This window comes from Protopterus annectens, chromosome 2.part2, assembly GCF_019279795.1.
Source record: "Protopterus annectens isolate FY-2018-M chromosome 2.part2, PAN1.0, whole genome shotgun sequence".
NCBI classification, from domain to species: domain Eukaryota; kingdom Metazoa; phylum Chordata; order Ceratodontiformes; family Protopteridae; genus Protopterus; species Protopterus annectens.
In genome coordinates this window covers 507943681-507962790 of record NC_056730.1, presented here as the reverse complement: position 1 = coordinate 507962790, position 19110 = coordinate 507943681, and the positions used below count along the sequence as shown (strand labels likewise).

Genomic DNA, 19110 nt, shown 5'->3' with positions numbered 1-19110 from the left:
TTGTGCCCCCTAGGGCTGTCTTTGAGTTTGCCGCCTTTCCCTCCTCACAAAATCATGGTTGAATTGGGCCTCCCCATACAATGCCCTCCCCCTGCAGCCATTCCAAAGTCTCATTACTTGTCTGTTTCACCCCATTTACCATACACACTGTAATGTGCATACTGATTTACTTATACAATGATTTGAATTTCATTTAAAACATTTATTTTACATTTTACAGCACAAACACTAATAGACATCTGCTAAACAAAGCAGTGCTGTCTCACAATGAAAATAGCATTAAAACATTTCTGCCCTTGAAACTCACATTCCCTGAAACAGCATTGAAACCCACATTCAAAGAAAATGCATCAGGCCAGTGGCAGATAAAGATTATCTTTGGGCTGTTTTCAAATCATAGGCCCCTTGCTCATGAAATGTACATGTGTTCTTTGATGCATCTTCCTGATTGTAACAAATTATATTCATTGTATAATACAGTACAGTTTTTAGGGGGCATTTTAAATTTATTGTTTTAAACATTTTTCCAGTAAACAATGAAACAAAATGCATGAACCAAAAATGACAAAACTGCCCAATTCATAACATTTCCATCATAAAATTGTACTCAGACTTCCACAATCCACCAGTATCAGTAAATATGCGCAATCTCTGCAGAAGTAAAAGTCATCTAAATAATTCTACATTAGGTTGCTGCTAGCAAACAATTTTATATTTCATTGTTTCATCTACAAATAAAGTGCCTGTTGCCCTTGAGGAATAAATTGCCTATGTTACATAAAAAAAATGATAAGCTAGTAATATAAATGGATGGCAAACTGATAATAGGTTCATAGTTACTAGCTATTGCCGCCAAAGAGGACATTCTCGGGACTGCAGCATCCACCCTCTTTAAAAGTATAACACAGTACAGTATCATCAATGCATCTTTATACTGTGGGAGTAGAATCCACAGCCTTCTGCATCAAAAGCAAGCATTCTACCTGTTATGCTACTAACAATGCAAGCAAACTTGATATAAGCATCACTAAACTTCTCTTCATCTGAAGCTTTCAGCTCCTTGTAAAATCCACTCGACACTCAACTGTATCTCTCAACTTTGTAGCACAAGTAATCTGGAAAAAGTCAAAATTTATGGGGGTGACAAAAGCCCAAAAACCAGGGATACATTTTAAACATTGATTGTATAATCTTGGAAAGTTGCTAGAATAAAATGTTGTGTTACCACCATGCGTTTCCTGAAAGACAGGAAGACTGAAACTTAAATGGCTATCATTTAGTGAATTCAGTTCTCACCATAGCTCTCGATGTCTTAGCACAAAAAGCCTGGACAAAGTCATTAATGGGGGAATACAGGCCCAAGAATATTCACTGAATTCAGTTCTCACCATAGCTCTCTACCTCTTAGCACAAAAAACCTGGAAAAGCCAATAATACGGGAATACAGCCCCAAAAATAGGGACAAATTTCAAATATTGATCTTACAAACTTAGAACATTGCTAGAATAAAAGATTTTGTGTTACCATGTATTTTCTGAAGAATATGAAGTCTGAAATTAAAATGCCTGTCATTATTTAGTGAATTCAATGCTCACTGATTTGCCACAAAAATCCAGAAAACCACAGATTTTAAGAAGAACAAAACAAAAATATGAGACAAAAATCTGGACAGTTTTCACAAGTGGTGGTGGGTAGGGAATTCAGGCTCTTGCTAGCTGTACCCAAGGTACGGGGTTTGAGCCTGATATAATTCAAATAAAACAGTTGTGGAAAAAAAGAACAGTTAAAATACTAACCAAATTGCTCATGGAAGAAAAGAATCACTTAGTACAGAGCCATTCACACACCCTTGCAGCTTGTGTAAATGCAAATATCAAGTAAATGGTTGTGGAACAAAAATAACTGCTAAGCTACTATAAGATTTTACTTGTCCTTGCCTGGAGCAGCTGGGAAATGCTCACACACTATTTTTACTGCTACTGGCTGGCCAGAAAATACAGTGAATCTCTCGAGCCCTCAGCCAATTCCGACAGGCTGGCAGGCAGTTCATGGGGGGCCTATTTTCTACATGGGGCCTCTGCATGCGATGACATCAGCCCATAAAAGTCCAAAAAAAATTAAAAAAAAAAGCTGGGAAATTCTGAAATTAAGGGGTGTCACTCGGGAATCATGGCACCTCATTATTTAGACCTCAAAACTGGTAAAAACTGAGAAATTTGGTATTGTTGAGAGGTATGCACAGTACCCGTGTTTTTCCAGTAATATAAGAAGTTAGCACTATGTTTTAATTTGTTTTAACCTTAAATGGCTTATTGAAGGCAGACAGACTAAAATGAATGATAGGTAGGAAGTCTTGATCCTGCCTTAAGCTGAGGGGTTTCTCATAATTACTATCCTTAAAGTTACCTCAAAGTAATTTAAATTAAGTCATCAGAAATAAAAACACACAATGTCTGCTAAATGAAATTCTGCAGTTGTAAACATAGGTTTATTTGCAGTTATACACATAGGTTGTTCAAAAATATTCCTCTCTGAAATTACACTGAGAATGAATGGAAGCTCCTGCAATCCAAAGACCTTGTGAAAGATAAACAAAAATGAGTTTCATACATTTGACTTTGCTATCCAAACTTCTTTATTTAAGATGAAAATGAATAATTTCATCCGATGCAATAAACCAAGTCAGTCGTCATTAGATTAAAAGTAAAGACATAGACATTTTTTGGTAGATGTTATCACGAGGCTTCAAGAAAATGGAAATAAAACCAACTTATTCTTCAAAACAATCATATATTTTGAGAAAATTTAGAAAACTAAGAAAGTGGAATGTCTATGAATACTGATACTGTAGTGCAGCATAATAAGGTAGGATTTCACTTCTGGGCTCCAATCCTGTATATGGGGTTTTAAACAGAAGTTCCATCCACCTGAACTGGTGGTAGTAACTTGGGTGGATGTAAAAGACCCCATAACACTTATTCAGTAGAGTAGGGGTTTTATTACACAGTTCACAAATTAACAGAACTGAATGATTTAGTGAAACATCATGCACCTGTTTTAACATAGAATGCCCCGCATCATTGTGTGTTTTTTCACATCCCAGATTGTATTAAAGAATACAACACCACACCCTCATACCCAAATTTTCCTTAATATATTACCCGAGTTAAAGTGCTCCACTGTTTCCTATTTACTTTTTCCTTCCCACATTGCATTCTGTGTCTCTAAAGATGAAATTAAAATATTCTACCCTTTCTTCAGGATCTTGTTTCTATTCACTTTCTAGTGTCTCTACTCAGACTTACTACCTTCTTAGGACTAGTGTCTCTCATGGTCTTTGCATTCTTAGCCCTGTTTTACAAGTGCTTTAATGAAAAGTTTCTTAAAGTAGCAGAAAATGCTTAAATTAGACTGCCTTTTTGAATGTAAAGAATAATCTTCCTGCATTTGTTCTCTCTGTCATCACATTCCATGACAGTTTGTTTCAGCTGCTCATTCAGTGAAAATAAGAGGTTTGGCTTGACTCTTAACAGTAAGACAGCAGCTCCAGGGACTCAAGAAGTTTATGTCCCAAGTACAAAGGAAAGGTTTCAGGATTGAAAACACCTTACTGTGTAAGCTTTTCCTGGACAAAAAATCTTAAACATAATGGGCCATTTTATATATACATGCATATATATATATAGACACGCACATAGAATTACACATGCACACGTACATGCATATGCATGCTCGCACACACACACACACACACACACACACACACACACACACACACACACACACACACACACACACACACACACACACAATCAGATAGATAGATAGACTCCATTGCTGTTGTGATGCCCCTTCATAAAGGAAGCCCACCCACAGACCCCAGGAGTTACAGACTCATTAGCCTAACTAGTTTTATTTGCAAAGTCATGGAACACATAACATCTAACTCATAAAATACAGCATCAAAAACCTCATACAGCAAGATGCTTGCAGTTTGGTCTTATCAAGGGGAGATCACATCCCGTTCATTTAGTAAACTTATGAGAATATAGATGGTGGTCCTTTGGTTCACAGATCGTATTTGGATCATCATCACCATCATCAGCCTCCTTTTCCTATTTTCTACATGGGGTCAGGGTGTCATGTCACTTGTTAACATCTCTCCCTATTCAATGCCACTCTCAAACCTTCTTTAACACTCATGCCTAACTTTCACAGGTCTTCCCTCACACACAGTCCATCCATCTCTTTGCTGGATACCCTCAGTTCCTCTTGCCTTCTTCCTGTCTGGCAAATCTTGTTCACTAGTTTGTCTTCTGCTTTCCTGCATATGTGCCCAGACCACTGTAATCTGTTCATTTGATCTTTTCTGTAATTGGAGCTACTTTGGGCTCTGCTCTTATGTCCTCATTTCTTCGTCTGTCCCAAAGTGTGCATCCTACAACACATCTTAGGCAGTTTATCTCCATCACCTCTAGCTTCTTCAACTACTCTAACTTTACTGCCCAGGTTTCTGTACCATGCAATAGTACTGGTCACACCACTGTTTTGTACATTTTACTTTTCAACATCTTTGGTATTCTTCTGGCATACACTACACCTGACACTCTGTGCCAGTTGGCTGCAACCCCTCTGATTCTAGCCTTGACCGCCTCATTCAGACTTCCTTTCTCCTCAACCACCCCTCCCAGATACTTGAAGCCGTTAACCTGTTCCACTGTTTTCCCTTCTATTCTTCTTATTTCCCCCCATTTGCTGCCATTATAACTGTCTTATCTGTATACAATTTCATCCCATATGCCTTCAGTTTTGCATTCCATTCCCCTACCATTTCCTGAAGTTCTTGCTCAGAGTCTGTCTGTAATGTCACATTGTCTGCATACAGCAGCAGCTTTGTTGATCTGTCTCCTACGACCTGTTTGTTAATGTAGTCCATCACAGTATGAACAGCACGGGGCTCAATGCCAAACTCTGATGCACATCCCCGTCCACTGGGAACCTCTTTGTAAGACTGAATACTGTTTGTACTTGAGTCATTGGGTTCTTATACACAGTTTGCACTAATTCTACTAATGTTTCTGGGAGTTCAAACCACCACAGGACTGCTCATATTTGCTTTCTTGGGACCTTGTCATATGGTTTCTCCAAGTCAAGGAATGCCCAGTTGGACTCTTTTCTCATTTCTGGCATCTTCTCAAGTATATGTCTTACTGCAAACATTGGGTCAGTTGTGCTTCCTCCTGATCTGAATCCAAACTGCTCATTTCCCAACTTACTTTCTACTTCTATTCATTTATCAATCGCCCTCTCCAGAATTTTCAAGCATAGTGATGGGGGTTTAATACCTCTATATTGCCCATAGCTGTGAATGTCCCCTTGGTTCTTGAACACTGGAACCAGTATGCTTATTCTCCAGTCAACTGGGATACACTTTGCTCTCCATATCTCACCCAACATCTTGTTTATATCTGCTGTGACTTCATTTGAGCCTGCTGCTATCCCTGACTTCATTTTCCTTAATGCTGTTCTTACTTCTTCTATGGTGGGCTTCTCCTCTTCTGTCACCATTGGCTGTGTCTGGGGCAGTACAGCTTTTTTGTTTTGTTTTATTTTTTTTTTTCATTCAGAAGTTGCTGGAAGTACTCCTTCCATATGCCTTTGATGTCCTGCTGACTGGTGAGCAGGTTGAAGCTGGCATCCCTTATAAAGGGTGTCTTTATCTTTATCTTTAGCTTTCTGTCTTTGCCTTACAATCTGATATAGTTTCTTTGTGCTATCCACTGACTCACGTACCAGTACCTGGTAGAGTGCCTCTGTTGCCTTGTTCTTTGCTACTGCAACTCCTTTCTTAGACTCATTGTTAGCCAGCCATTATTCCTTCCTACCCTGGTATGTCTTTTCATCTCTCACTTTTTCTTGCATTCCTTTTTACTTTTAATGACTTCCTGGACTTCTGTAATCCACCACTAGCTTTCCTTATGTACCTTATTTCCATACCTGGTTCAGCAGCAAATCTGTTCTGTAACCTTTAACCCTTAAGCATGCTGTTTTGAGACACTGCCATTCTTCAGCTCCACCTATTTTCTCTTCTTCTTGAGGTGCTAGAGCCCTGGCTAATTATTTTAACTGTTGGGCTTTCTCCCCAATCAACTTCCAGGCCTTCAGCCTGGTGTCTTTTGACCTTAGACCCTTCTCTGATCAGTGCTTGCAGCTGAGTGTGGCAACTAGTGGTTTATGTTGTGAATCGACTGTTTTACTGGTAATGACTTTGCAATCTCTGATTTACCCCTGAGTTGCTTATTGGCCATATTGGCCACTTTTGTATGTAATCTTGTGACTGTCTCTCTTTCTGAACCATGGGTTGGCTACCATCAAGCCAGAAAGAAGTCTAGAATGGCCTCTCTTTTATTCCTGTTGCTCCACCCATGTGGACCCAGGCTGTGCTCATATCCTATTTTGTCTGTCCTGATATGTGCATTCAGGTCACCCATTATTAACAATTCCTGTTATCCTGCTTTATCTAGTAGGCCCTGTTACTGCTGTCTGAATGCATTCTTTTCCTCACTATCACAACCCTGCTGTGGGGCATAAGCTGAGATTATGAATAGTGCTCTATTATTACAGTGGAGTCTGATTGCTGTGAGTCTGTCACTAATTCTGATGACATCCCTTTCTGCCTTCTGAAGCCTCTCTCTCAGTACATTTCCCACAGTATTTCTAGCCTGTCCCCCTCCTGAGTAGAAGACTATGAATCCCAAGCCAAGCCAGCTTTGCTGCACTGACCTTCCAGATTGTCCCCTGGATACATAGGATGTCATATCTCCTCCTTACCATCATGTCATCCACTTCCAAGCTTTGTCCTTCAATGAACCTACACTGAGTGTGACAATTCTTAGTTCAAGTTTGGCAGGTTGATTGGTTTAATATCCAGCTTTTGCTCAACAGAACTATCTCACGTAACCCACGCCGAGCAACTGGACACTGTCCAGTAGCTTAGCGCTTTATAGCAGGCACACACTGGCTGATAGGGGCACAAACACTCCTCCCACTATTAACATGGGACCCTGGCATAGGTCAGAGTAAGCAGTGTCCTCAACCCACTTATCACTGGCAAATGCCTATGCCCATTTTGGTGACATTAGTCAGCATGACAAGATTACCCAGAGCCTGTTTTTTACATCATCAAGTGACTAGCCCTGCCATGATGTACGGTTTGTTATCCATGTTGTCTTATCTTGAGGATACTACACACCACAGTAGATGCCCAAAGCAGATGGTCTATACAACTCTTTCCCCTAAAAGGCACATCTAAAGTCTGTGCTGCTGCCCACAGCTCCATTCTTAGATGAGTTTGAGATGGAAACACTCAACATGTTTTTTGGAGGTGGGAGAAACCCCACAGAGACACAGGGAGAACATGCATACTCCAAACAGGCATTGGTTGGAGGTCTGAATCGTACCTTGTACTTTGTTCATGGAAGGTGAAGACTTTAACCATTATGCCAACTGGTCTGTCACAACATTATTTAGCGCTAGCTAATATATTTTACCCCCCCCCCCCCGTACTGGTACAGTAAATAAACTAAGAGACCTAAAAGTAGACTTTTTTGTGGAATAAGAAAGCTAGAACCCACATATTTAAAATAGCTAGTAGTGTATGTCAGGATGCAGTAAATGGACCCCCTTCTTTTTGACCTCCAAGCTGTAATTCCAGTTATATGGCTAGCTAAATTTGAAGATGACTGCAAGGTAGGTGTTATTACCTGATCACCCTTTGATATGGTATCAGTACAGCAAGAACTAATTCTTACAAAACAATGGTGTATTGAAAAGGAGCTAAAATTAAATGTAGTGCAGCATTGTAACATTTAGTACAGTGCCCCCTTTGATATGTATCTCTGTAGACACATCACACAGCTAGAAACTAAAATGACTACTAGTCTAAAGACCCTTGGCTACCAAGACAGGCTTGAATCCCTATCTCTATATTTAGTCTCTTACAAACTCTTACATGGTGATCTATGTCTTGCATTCCATGCCATTAAGTATCCCCATTGATCTTGTGTATCTCTGCAAGGCAAACAGTTCCACAAGGATTAGAACCAAAGATATGAATCTCCACCAATATACGAATAAGACATGCTAGAGGGACAGATTCATTGTCCAACATTTACTCAGTGGCAGCTGGTGACTTCAAATCAAAGGGGGGCTGCAGGAGACCGCTGAATGGGTGGGGTCAATGGGACGGGGTGTGGCCAACTAGAAAGAGGAGGAGCTATGCTCAAAACCACAAAAACTAACTAAATACACTGCCCTGGGTGCCAAACCATCATTATGAGAGTCCAATCAAGACAAAATGAAGTGTAGAAGAATAAAAAAAAATTCAATGCATTGGCTGCATAACAGCTTACTTAATATCTAGATGGAAACAAAAAGGTTGTGAGGCATGAAAAAATAAATTACTTTTTAAATACATTAATGGAATGCCAGTCAAAATCAAGTATAAGAAAAACAAGCAGCACCCAACTCAAACCACTTCTTGCACTGCAGTTCTAATTATAATTTATATTCAGCTTTGTTAAAGTACCAAGTAACATGCTGAAGGTAGAAATCTCTGATGCCCCCACTTGTAAAAATGTTTCTTATCCAAAAAAAGACCTGCTGCCTGACAACTATCTACTTGTTTCATGGGGAAAACATGATCAAAGTAAAAAATGAAAAGCAAACAAGAAATAAGCTCAAGATACATTGCTTAAAAGGATTACTGTACAGGTTATGGACCACACGACTGGCATTCTGTTTTGTTTACGGGTAAAGCCTGCAGAGATGACTGGAAGTCTCCAAGTGTAATGAACTTCTTAAAATAATGTAATCCTGTCCTTTATTACAAATACTGTCATATGCATGTCAATACCCAAGGCTTATACATTATCTAGTTAAGTATTCTCTACATTTCAACAACAGAAAGGCTTTCAATGTTGGCAATTCTTTAACAGTATGCTTATTAAAGCTTACTTGCATCTTACGACCTCAGCCAAGCTTACCTGATGGTCATTAAAGTATTGCTACTTAAACACAGAGCAACAGGCACTTTGAGTAATAAGCATAAATCAACAGTACAAAAAACATGACAGAAACCAGACCATTCTGCAAAAATCAAGGACAGATGAAAAGCCACTGTAGTACTTGTGTCTACCTTGGATGGTGGGGGATACTCTGCACATTTACACTGCATAACTACTCCTTACCTTGCTTGGACACATCCAGAGTCACTACATGGAAGAGTGGGGTGCAACAAGTATGTTACAATTTGAAATGTCTCGGGCTGACTGTGATGGCCCTGACACATGCCATACCTCTCAACCTCAGAGCAAGAAATCTGGACAAAGCCATACAAAGAAGTGGGACAAAGGCCCAAAAATAAGGACAATTTTTAAATATTGCTCTTATAAACTTAGAAAGATAATAGAATAGGTCTTGCATTAGTATGAATTTTCTGAATAGTATGAAATCTGAAACTCAAATGTCTGTCATTATTTTCTAACTTCAGTCTTTAATGATTTATCACTAATTTGCCCAAAAAAACACAATTTTATGAAAAATGGACCAAAAATGTGATGTAAAAATATAAAATAGCCACACAATACAGCTGGGAACCTGTCAAAGAAGGGACACTTTAATATTAGTACTGCTAACTTGAGCAGCTGACAAAATAAAAGAATCTACATGCATTTCTGAAATAAAAGTAACCTTTAACTCTTGATTATTAGTTATTTCTTAATTGTAAACTCTCCATGTTTTCTTCCAAAATTGCTATTTTGCGGAGGGATTATTAGGGGGAAGAGCAACATTTTGAGCCAAAATCAGGGACAGCTGAGAGGTTTGGCTATGTCTAATTCTATAAAGCAATTTATTTGCATGTACCTCTCAACCTGTTAATGCAATTAATCTGGACAAGGCCGACTATATTGGGGGAACATATAAACAGTACTAAAAATTGCTCTTGTATAAAGTGAGACAGTTGATAGAACAACAGGTCTTACTTTAGCATGCATTTTTCTGAAGGTTATGAAGTCTGAAAATCAGTGTGTCATTATTTAGTGACTTAATTCCTAAATGATTTGCCAGAAAACCACAAATTTTATGAGGAACAAACCAAAAATAAGAAGCAAAAATCTATTCATTCTTTGAAAATCTGGACAGTTGGGAGGTATAGTTCAGCTGAGGCTGTCTTTAAGTTTGCCGCCCTTCCCCCTCATAAAATCATGGTCAAATGGAGCCTCCCCCTGCAGCCATTCCAATGATCCATTACTTGGCTATTTCACTCCATTTACCATAAACACTAATGTGCATACTGATTTACTTCTATGATGATTTGGACTTCATTTGAAAGTTTTATTTTGCATTTTACAGCACAAACACTAAGACATCTGCTAAACAAACTTAGCATTAAAACTTCTCTACCCTTGAAACTCACATTCATTGAAACAGCACTGAAACCCGCATTCAAAGAAAATACATTTTACCAGTGGCAGATAAAGATTAATTCTGGGCTGTTTTCAAATCATAGGCCCCTTGCATATGAAACATACATGTGCTCTTTGATACACCTTCCTCTTATTTTGAACATTTTTCCAGTAAACTATGAAACAAAACGCATGCACCAATAATAACAAAACTGCCCAATTCAGAACATCTTTCCAGTAAACAATGAAACAAAATGCATGCACCCATAATGACAAAACTACCCAGTTCAGAATATTTCCATCATAAAAGTCTACTCAAACTTCTACAGTCCACCATTATCAGTAAATATGCACAATTCTACAGTCCACCATTATCAGTAAATATGCACAGTTATACAGTCCACCATTATCAGTAAATATGCACAATCTCTGAAGAAGTAAAAAAGTCATCTAAATAATTCCACATTAAATAAATCTGTAACTAATGAAGAAGTTGCTGCTAGCAAACACCTTTATATTTCATTGTTTCATCGAAAAATAAAGTGTCTGATGCCCCTGAGGAATAAATTGCCTATATTATTTTAAAAATGATAAGCTAGTAATATTGCAATAGGAAATGGATGGCAAACTGATAACAGGCTCATAGTTAGTATCTTAACTTTTTCAGTATGACAGCATTCACCCCTTGTGGGAGTAGAACCAACTACCGTCTGCATCAAAAGCAAGTACACAACCTGTTGTGCTATTAACAATGCAAGCGGACTTAGCATAAGCAGCACTAAACTTCTCTTTCCCTGCAGCTCTAAGCTCCTTGTAAAATCTACTCAGTACTCAACTGCATCTCAACTTCGCAGCACAAGAAATCTGGAAAAAGCCAAATTTATTGAGGGGGTGGTCAAAAGCCCAAAAACCAGGGACACATTAAACATTGCTTGTATAATCTTGGAAATTTGCTAAAATAAAATGCTGTGTTACCACCATGCATTTTACTGCCAAGGTCCCTGTGCAAAACAGTCAGAGCAACATACCACTACACCAAATCAGCTGCTTTGTGAAAGAGCGTAAGACTGAAACTTAAATGGCTATCATTTAATGAATCCAGTTCTCACCATAGCTGTCGACCTTGAACATCTTAGCATAAAACACCTGGACAAACCCAGTAATGAGGGAATACAGCCCTCAAACATATTCAGTGAATTCAGTTCTTGCCATAGCTGTCAACCTTAGCACAAAAAACCTGGACAAAGCCAATAATGGGGTAATACAGTCCCAAAAATAAGGACAAATTTCAAATATTCATCTTATAAACTTAGGTTGTGTTACTATGTACTTTCTGAAGAATATGAAGTCTGAAATTCAAATGCCTGTCAATTTTACTTCTGACAGAACAAAAACAATTTTCAGCAGAGGCCCAGGGAGAAATACTGCAGACACATGTCTGTGCAAAATGGCAGGACACCAGAGCAAATCCACACAAACACAGGGATAAGATGCAGACTCCACACAGAAGGCACTCCAGCCAAGAATAAAACCAGAAAATGTATAGCTGTAAGGCAACAGTGCTACCACTGCACCATCAAATATGTAAGGAATTAAACATTCAGAAACCTGAAGTCTGAAATTCAAATGCCTGTCAATTTTATTTAACATTTGTTAATCAGGACAGTCTGACTTGGAACAAAAAAACAATTTTCAGAAGAGGCCCAGGAAGAAATAATGCAGACACGTCTTTGTAACATGAGAGGACACAAAGCAAACCCACACAAACACAGGGAGAAGATGCAGACCCCACAAAGAAGGCACCCCAGACAAGAATCAAACCTAAGAACCTGCAGCTGTGAGGCAACAATGCTACCACTGCACCATCAAATATCAAGCATTGTAACATTTAGAAACCACAGATATTATGAGGAACAGATCAGATCAAATATATGGCAAAAATCTGCATTTTTTTACAAATGGTGGTGGGTAGGGAATTCAGGTCTTTAACACCTACATACAAGGTACAGGGTTCAAGCCTGAGGTATTCCCTACCACCACCATGACTCTAGCCACCAGTATATAGCAACTGGGGCATTCACACACACACACACACACACACACACACACACACACACACACACACACACACACCCTTCCTTCCTTACCTGTAGTAGATCTCGTAGCTGCTCCAAATCCCCGTCCACACATATAACCAAACCCTGCCATAACATATATCCATAGCTGCCTGTCCACATTGCGAGATCTTCCCGCCCATCCAGTTTCCACATAGCTTCAAATCCGATCGCGAGATCTTCCCGTCCACATAGCTCCAAATCCCATCGCGAGATCTTCCAGACTGCTGACGTTGCAGTCCGGCTCCGATGAGTTTCCAGGACAGTCTATTGCAGTTACAACTGCATAGACTTCTGGGATCATGCTCTTACATGTTTCCCAGTCTGGACTGCTGCTGAAACAGTCTGCGCATGCTCCAGACTGTCTCAGCAGCAGTCCGGACTAGTGCGCATGCGCGAAAGTCCGCAAATTTTGAATTTTTTTTTTTATCTTTTACTTTATTTTTTATCTTTTATTTTCTTTTAATTTCTTTATTATTTACAGCTGGGGGGCTGCGGTCCGGCAGTCCAATAGCACGGGCGGCCCCTGCATTTACTCCATTTCTGGAATAAATTGCCCTTCCATGTTAAACAGAGAAACATCAACAAGTGGACGCACATCTGCAAATTCACCCCTGACTTGGCCTCCTTTACGTCATTCTAGAATTGTGATGTACCTCATGAGGGTGGCTATTAGTAAGGCAATGATGGTCTCATGATTTACTTGCCTTGTAGTTCCTGTGATACAGATACCCTTTAAAATCTGCAGGAAGTACAAGGTAAATGTATTAGCATATTGTGCATGCGTGTTGGAGAAAGCTGCAACTCTCTTCTCTCCATGAGTTTACAGTCCAAAGTCACTGGGTACATGCTTCCAGAGAATCAGCTTTAGGTATTACTTGCAGTTCCAGGAAAAAATAAAAAAAAACATTTTCACAGCAAAATACAAAAAATATTGAATGCTTTCCAAAATGCACATTACTCCTTAGAAGATTTTATAATCCCTATAGCCCATAAAAATTGCAGTCCCAGAAGGACCCTGATTTCACAGCAAAAATACAAAAAATGTAAAATGTTTTCCTAAATCTACATTACTCATTTATAATCCTTATAGCCCATAAAAAATCCTAGCCAAAAATGGCAGGTATATAAAGTTCCCCATAACAAAGTCTAGAACTGAAAAATAAACTGTGACAGCAGTTTTACAGCAACATACTAAATTGGCAAACATAGTTTGCAAACTGACTTTATTACCACTAACTGATATTTCAAACTATCATCCACAATCTGTCTTTGAATTGTTGACATTTTATTACCTGCAAAATGTATGTAAACATTAACAAATTACTTCCCTTTTTCCTGTACAGTCCTTCAAATGGTATACAGAAAAAGAAATAATTTGATCCAGAAGAACCATATGTTAGTACATGCAGTAAAGTGTCAACACCCCCCAAGTTACTGCAATTTGTATCAAGTGTTTTCACACTAGAACTTTATAACCAAGCCTCTTAGTGATCAAAAAATAAAAAGAGAAAACATTGTCTGGCCTGTAAATCCTGGCTTCCTTAAAAGTCATGCTGGCCAGCTAAGTTAATGGTGAAAGTCCGGTGAACAATCAGCGTCATTTTGAGCTTCTGGCATTCCTGGGACTTAAATTCAAATCCAGTACATATAACAGAACAAGATTAGAATATGAAGCATATGATTTCCCAAATCAAGATAAATGTTCAGACTGCATAAACAATGTACCATTTGTAGAAGAGGTGCTGCTGAAGAAGAAGGAGAGAGAATATGGGGTTCATTGATTACAGAATGCCAAGAAGGTGCATTTGGGGATTATCTGTCAGTATGAATGATAGGTAGGAAGTCTTGATCCTGCCTTAAGCTGAGGGGTTTCTCATCATTACTATCCTTAAAGTTACCTCAAAGTAATTTAAATTAAGTCATCAGAAATAAAAACACACAATGTCTGCTAAATGAAATTCTGCAGTTATAAACATAGGTTTATTTGCAGTTATACACATAGGTTCTTCAAAAATATTCCTCTCTGAAATTACACTGAGAATGAATGGAAGCTCCTGCAATCCAAAGACCTTGTGAAAGATAAACAAAAATGAGTTTCAAACATATGACTTTGCTATCCAAACTTTTTTATTGAAGATGAAAATGAATAATTTCATCCGATGCAATAAACCAAGTCAGTCGTCATTAGATTAAAAGTAAAGACATAGAAATTTTTTGGTAGATGTTATCACGAGGCTTCAAGAAAATGGAAATAAAACCAACTTATTCTTCAAAACAATCATATATTTTGAGAAAATTTAGAAAACTAAGAAAGTGGAATGTCTATGAATACTGATACTGTAGTGCAGCATAATAAGGTAGGATTTCACTCATGGGCTCCCATCCTGTATACAGGGTTTTAAACAGAAGTTCCATCCACATGAACTGGTGGTGGTAACTTGGGTGGATGTAAAAGACCCCATAACACTTATTCAGTAGAGTAGGGGTTTTATTTCACAGTTCACAAATTAACAGAACTGAACAATTTAGTGAAACATCGTGCACCTGTTTTAACATAGAATGCCCTGCATCATTGTGTGTTTTTTCACATCCCAGATTGTATTAAAGAATACAACACCACATCCTCATACCCAAATTTTCCTTAATATATTACCTGAGGAAAGTGCTCCACTGTTTCCTATCTTGTAATCTCTCCCTGTATCTATAATATATCATATTTTACTTGACAAACATAAATGTAACCAAATCCTACAACTTATAAGCATTTCTCGTAGCTTTTCCAAAAATGTTTACATTTTGGTCATTTTGCAAAAGCATACATAATGCCCTCCATTTTTCCACCGTAACCTTTAATTTCCTTGAAGCATTTATTCATTTGCCCTTTAATAAGGAATGTTTTGCAAGTTAATTGCTAAGATAAATCTTTCATATTCAAATGTTTTTTAGTAATTTTCATTTGCTGCAAATTACAGTAATGAACTCTTAGCCAACAAATGTCATTCTTTTTTCATGTAGTGTTTTTCCATAATCTGTCTATACCGTACTATAGCTTTCTTCTTAATATTAAAATGTCATCCAGTGCCAGGTGATATATATATACATATATATATATATATATATATATATATATTTTTTTTTTTTCTTTATAGAGTATTGTTCTATTCATTTCTTTCCTCACAGTAAACAACACTTTTTAATTACTATTCTTAATCCATCCCAGCTTTGTTATCAACACTAGCCATGCATACAACATCTAGATGAAGGATAACAAAAACAATATAGGCAGGACCATATCCAAACCTTAATTTTCTTTTGACTGCTACACCACACTCATCTTAAATGCTTATAAGCAATTTCCCCATACAGTTTTGGAAAAAAAAAAGTCTCTTTCATGATTCTCTCAAACATTTAGAACAAAAAATAAATAAGACATGCATTGTATTCGACTGCTGCAGTAGCCTTACCTATATGAGTTATATCCTGCTAAGGATATAACTGCTAGCTAGCTTCCAAAGCATCAGGGCACCTTCCACACACTCAAACTGTTAGGCAGCTTGTGCTGAGCTGCCGAAAATCACATGTTTGAGCTGCAAGCCCTTCAGAGATTTCCTGCTGTTGACAAGACCGATCCTCTGCAGGTTTTCAAGGATCAGCAGTTGACTTGAGCTGTTCCATTCCTGGACTTGCAGCAGGTATTAATGGAGAGAAGAAAACCTGCTAGTATAAAAGCATATTTTAGTCAGTAGAAATGTTTTTCTAGGTGCCAGCAACATAACCAGCACCTATTCAGGGATAATGTTTCTCTGGTTTTACAATATTTGTCTGAGTCACTATCCTTTGGCCTTACGTACTCCTCCATCAAGGTTCATTTATTGGCCATTGCAGCATGTCTACCCATACATCCCCCCATTTCAATGTAATCTTATGTTAAAATGTTTTGGAAAGGGTTTTGCATAAGAGACCTCTAAGAAAACCTGTAGATCCTCCTTGGGATCTTAATTTTGTATTAGAGAAGCTAAGACTTGGTCCATTTGAAGCAGCTAATCTGGTTGACTGACGTGAGATTCTTAACATGGAAAACTGTTTTACTGATTGCGCTGACCTCTGCAAGAACAGTATCTGAGTTGCAAGCTCTAATGCTGAGTCACCCCTATCTCATTTTCAAAAGAGACAGGGTTTCTTTGAAAACTAATTCTTCTTTTATGCCTAAAGTGGTATCAAAGTTTACTTAAAGCCAGCTATCCGTCTCCCCACTTTCTTTCCCAAACCTAAAAGTGAGAGAGAAAGGATACTCCATATCTTGAATGTCCACAGACAACTCAGGTACTACCGTGACAGAACAAAATCTTTCAGATCTGCAGGTCATTTGCTCATTTCATGTGAAAGTAAGTAGAAGGGACAACCTGCATTAAAAAATATTCAAATGATTGTCTCAAACTATCGCCTTTTTTTATTCTCACCACAACAAAATTGTTCCAGGCAGGGTCATGGCTCACTCTATCAGGGCCTTGTCTTCATCAATGGCTTTTTGTAACTATTCTAGATGCAGCACCTTTCTTATCTGTACATACCTTTTCAAAGCACTGCAAGCTTGACTGCTTCTCCTGGTCAAGATCAGGCTTTGCTATTCTCTAGGGGCTCTTGCACCCTTCCTCTTTGATCTCCCATATGTAGTAATCTAAGGTAATCTGCCCGTACTGCTAATGCCTACCACATCAGTGATCGATATGCTGAACATAGTACAATTCTTGTAAGTAAACTTACCATAACAGTAGATATTCTAATGATCACTGCTGCAGCAGCAACTCCATCCCTCTACTCACCTTTCTGTTTTTTGGGGTTTATTTTGCAATTTTGCTAGGCTCTGTATTTCTGTATATCTATATCTATATCTATCTATATATATATATATATATATATATATATATATATATATATATATATGTGTGTGTGTGTGTGTAATGAGTAAGACCACTTGTACGAAAGACGACACTTATGAAGCCTCGGTTCACTGACAGTTATTCCCAGGGTAAAGAACCACTTGGCCACCACGGTGAATTTTGCCTTTTTCTCCAGTATAGTGCGATCTTGGAGTTGGTATATTTATTTAGGGGGTGTGTGGGGGTTAAAGCCCCCACTTGGATTATTTTGAATTTGTTCCAGTTAGTTGTTTTGTCATGGTAGCCAAGTGGTTCTTTACCCCAGGAATAACTGACAGTGATCCAAGGCTTCATAACTGCGTAACTCATCTTTCTTAGAAGTGGTCTCGCTCATTAGGAATTCAGGTGATTTACTATTAGATGTTCGAAGCGAATTCCGTTGACTGCACTTTTGTCGAACACAGAAGTTCGAAAACGGTAATATCAAACACCAAAAGCCAACCTAGGAATGGTTTTAACATGGGTCGAGATAGGTGTTCAGTGTTATTGCCAAACTACAAACCTCTGCCCTATCTCAACCCATGTTAAAACCCATTTTTTTGTCCTAGCTATGTCCACTCAGGCCTCAGCCTCCCCCTCTGACTTGGCATAAAGGGCTTGGTGCTCAAACCTGTGTAACAGTTTGAACACGTGGAAGATGCCCTGAAGATTTAGAAGCTTGCTGACTATTATATCCTTGGCAAGATACAATCTATATAGCTAATGCTACTGTAGCAGTAATTATTTGAACATCTACTGTTATGGTAAGTTTAACAGCTGTACTTTCTTGGGTAACTTCCAAAACCTAAAAAACATGTTTTGATAATACACACATGGTTACTATATGACATCATTGATAAATTCTAAAATTGCATTACCTCTTTCATTTTTTTCATGAGTTCTTTCTTTTTCCTTTGTGATTACATCATGCTTCTCAGTTGTTACCCCTAGTAAATCAATCCTATCTTTTTGAAATAATATACCTTTTAGGTCCTCATTTACTCTAAAACTTTTATTCTTTTTACTATTAGTACTTAATCCAAACATCCAGAATTTTATTTTCAGAAAGGTCACAAGTTTACAACTTTTTGACTCATAACATTGCACTGTTTGTGCAATAGAAGACATCAAGAAATTCATGTCTGTGTTCATTCTTTACATACAATTTCCCACATTTGTTCTTTATGTCTTTAAAAATCAAGTGCAAAGCTTTTTTTACCATTTATTTTTGTTAGAATTATGCTCTCATTTTATAACGTCAGCTTTCTTATTGTATAACGTGCAGCTTTTACTGTAGTTACTTCAGTGGATCTATATTAAGTTTAATAAACTGCTGTTTCTATTTACTGTATGCTGAGCAACTGTCCAATTACTTCCTGATTCAATGTCATCCGGCCCTGCTTTCTGGTGACGTATTAGAGGGGAGAAACATGTGTAGTGTGTTGACACGCTTTCTGTAGTCTGCCGTAGATTTTATTACAAAATAACTAGAATGCAGTACAATCAATCAGATAATAAATCAATGAATACAGCTGTATTCAAGTGAAAGACAGCAAAAGAAAGATGAAAGAGAATACGATTTTTAGTGAGGTGTATAAAGCTTGGCAT

General features: G+C 38.1%; 1 protein-coding gene across 3 annotated transcripts in view; it reads left to right on the top strand.

The window, feature by feature from the left end:
• Positions 1 to 19110, top strand: part of LOXL3 (lysyl oxidase like 3) — a 914626-nt gene that overhangs the window by 610083 nt on the left and 285433 nt on the right. The window lies entirely within an intron of this gene.